Here is a 3,229-nt window from a genome sequence, read left to right on the forward strand (position 1 = left end):
GGATGGTATCCTGGTGGCAGCACCCACCCAGGATGAGTTGCAGAGGTTACAGCCTCGACTGCTCGATGCCTTGCATTCCTATGGGTTGCAAGTTGCTCCAGAGAAAGTTCAACAACAGCGTCCTTGGAAATATTTAGGAGTCAAAATTTTGGATCGAACCATGCAGCATCAAGAGATGCAGTTTTCAGACTCTATTAAGACTCTGAATGATGCCCAAAAATTGCTGGGTATCATCAATTGGTTACGTCCGTATTTGGGACTAACCAATGCACAACTTTCCCTGCTTTTTAAAATTTTAAAGGGGTACTCTGATCTAAACTCACCTCAACAATTGACTCCTGAGGCGTGACAGGTGCTGAATGAGGTGCAGCAAGCTGTTTCTGCTCATCAGGTTTATCGAGTAGATCCCTCTACTGATATCACTTTTTTCATTACTGCTCCAGACCTCCATCCTACAGGTATCATTGACCAGTGGAACAAACAATGGGATGACCCTTTGCATATCCTGGAATGGGTCTTTTTTCCCCATCAGCCAAAAAAGACAGCACCCACATAGTTCAAATTGATAGCCTGCCTGATAACTAAATGCCGTTATCGGTGTTTACGATTGATGGCGGCAGATCCTGCAACGATTGTTGTTCTGGTATCACGGGAAGCTTTGAATGGAGCCTTGCTAATAACACTCCTTTGCAAAGTGCACTGCAAAATTTCTCAGGGCAGATTTCTTACCACCTGCCCAGCCACAAATTGCTGCAGCTGGCAAATTCAATCAGTTTTACGTTGCAGCCAAAGAACAGTTGGGTGCCAGTTCACGGACACACCGTCTTCACAGACGGTTCTGGGAAAACAGGAAAGGCCATTTTTACCTGGAAGGAAGGATCTGAGTGGCAGGTGCTGAAAGGCCACGAGACAGGCTCTGCTCAGTTGGTTGAATTGAAAGCAGTTGCCATGACTTTTCAGCGGTTCTCTCAGGTGTCTTTGAATTTGGTCACTGACTCTGCGTATGTAGCAGATACAACCAAACATTTGGATTGTTCACTTTTAAAGGAAGTCAATAATGCGGCTCTGTTTCCACTATTGCAAACCCTGTGGAAGGCGATTCAAGTTCGAGTGCATCCATATTATATTTTGCACATTCAAAGCCACACCAATTTACCAGGCTTTATAACAGAAGGCAATGCCAGGGCTGACATGCTAGCCAACCCTGTATGGGTGGCACCTCAGCCTGACAAAATTGCACAAGCCAAGGCATCGCACAATTTCTTTCATCAGAGTGCACATACCCTGAAGAAGCAGTTTCAGTTGACGCCAACTGAGGCTCATGACATTGTCAGTGCTTGTGCTGACTGCCACGGACTCGCTGCACCTCTGCCACCGGGGGTAAACCCCAGAGGTCTAAAGGCCTTGCAGCTGTGGCAGATGGATGTGACACACATCCCTGAATTTGGTCAAGTATGTGCATGTGTCTATTGACACTTTCTCCTCAGCTATGTGGGCAACTGCTCATACTGGAGAAAAAGGTCGTGATGCCATTGCCCATTGGAAATCAGCCTTCTCGGTCCTGGGTGTGCCAGCCACTGTGAAAACCGACAATGGTCCTGCCTATGCCTCGCAGAAGACGGTGCAGTTCTTACACCTATGGAGTGTAGACCACACATTCAGTATTCCGCATTCTCCTACTGGCCAAGCCATTGTTGAACACACTCATGGTACTTTGAAGCATGTCTTGGAAAGGCAAAGAGGGGGAATGCATGGTGAAACACCACAGAGCTGATTGGAAAAAGCTTTGTGCACAATCAATCACCTTACAGTGCCACTGAATTCGAATAATCCTGTGATTTTGAACCATTTTCTCTCATTGCAGTTGTCAGGCCAGTTGTGCTTGCCCCGGGCGAAGGTATGGGTATGGAACCCACTTACTAACACCTGGGAAGGCCTGCATGAGCTTATTGCTTGGGGTCGTGGGTGTGCTTGCGTTTCCACAGATACTGGGGTATGATGGCTGCCTGCAAAATGCGTCCGCCCTGACCTGCGGCTCCAGAGACAGAACCAGCAACCTCAAAATAACAACCAGAATGCAGAACACCAACCAAGTGATCCTTCTGATAATGGCCAGGACACCGACCATCAGGCAGACGGTCCTTCCACAAGCAGAGACTGAAATTTAAGTTTTTATGGAGTCAGAAAGCAAGGACTTTGAAAGCATGTTTTAACTGAATTATAGAGTTGTAATGTAGAATTAGGTTTTATAGATGCTTTGCCCAGGGTATTGCTGGAGAGTCTCTCTGTTCACCTTAAATCAGCATCTGGTTTGGGCTCTGTTTGGTGGCTGGCCACCGCTGGGCAAACCCCTTATCGGTTTTCCATCTAGGCTCTGTTTGGTAACTGGCCATTACCAAGCAGATCCTTCATGATGAATTCACAGAGGTTCACAAGCAATGCCTTCTGATTCTTAAATAAAAAGGGGGAGCTGTGGCAGCACAGATTCTTTCCCACAGGAACTTTTCTCTTCTTCTATGTTTTCTAAATAAAGTTTCATGTTATTGAAACGGCCTTTTGGATACAGGCGGTCAAACGCCTGGGCCAATCAATCCCTGGGGAAGGATGATTGTTGGCCAATCCTAACAGCCTTCTGATGTGTATATAAATCTGTTAATTATTTAATAAAGTAGTTCTTTTGAACACTCTGAAAGGACTCATCTCTTCACTCCGCTAGCAGTCAAACAGCGGCAGATTGTGGCAATCTGAACAGCTTGGTCCACTTGGTGGTTGCTGATTTGTTCTTTGGTACACTTCTTTTTGGGGCATGGGCATTGTGGGATGTGGGCTTGAACGCCCTTCAGATACTGCTGGCATCTCTTTTTCAGTAAGGCCTCAGATCCTCTATATCCTAAACAGTAAAACCCTATGTTGAATGTTGGGGCAGTGGTGGAATTTTTTCCATCCATGTTATTAGGAAATCAACGACCAGGTACTCAAGAACCATTAACTCTTTTTGTAAGAGACAAAGGATGTGGCTGATGTGGCTGGGTGTGGTGAGGGGAGGAGGCATCTGACCATTGGGAACTTCACTTGCTCGCTGGGCACCGGAGGGGACAGAGGGAAGCTGTGGTTTTTCCTTTGGCTGCAACCGCAGAAAAGTCCAGCTCTGCACTGCCTTCTTTTCCTGGCTGGGTAAGCTCTTGATGCCTTAAAAGCTGGTAAAAATAAGAAGCAGACACAGCAGCAT

At 46.5% G+C, this 3,229-nt stretch overlaps 1 long non-coding RNA gene across 1 annotated transcript; it reads left to right on the forward strand.

Annotated features, from left to right (window-relative positions):
* The first annotated feature begins 349 nt into the window (after positions 1 to 349).
* On the forward strand, positions 350 to 2,692 carry LOC146425287 (uncharacterized). The gene is made up of 2 exons (XR_014846643.1): positions 350 to 458; positions 1,986 to 2,692. It is a non-coding gene; the product is annotated as an uncharacterized LOC146425287 (long non-coding RNA).
* Positions 2,693 to 3,229: the final 537 nt, after the last annotated feature.

Source organism: Lichenostomus cassidix, chromosome W, assembly GCF_008360975.1.
Source record: "Lichenostomus cassidix isolate B80296 chromosome W, HeHo_3.0, whole genome shotgun sequence".
Lineage (NCBI taxonomy): Eukaryota > Metazoa > Chordata > Aves > Passeriformes > Meliphagidae > Lichenostomus > Lichenostomus cassidix.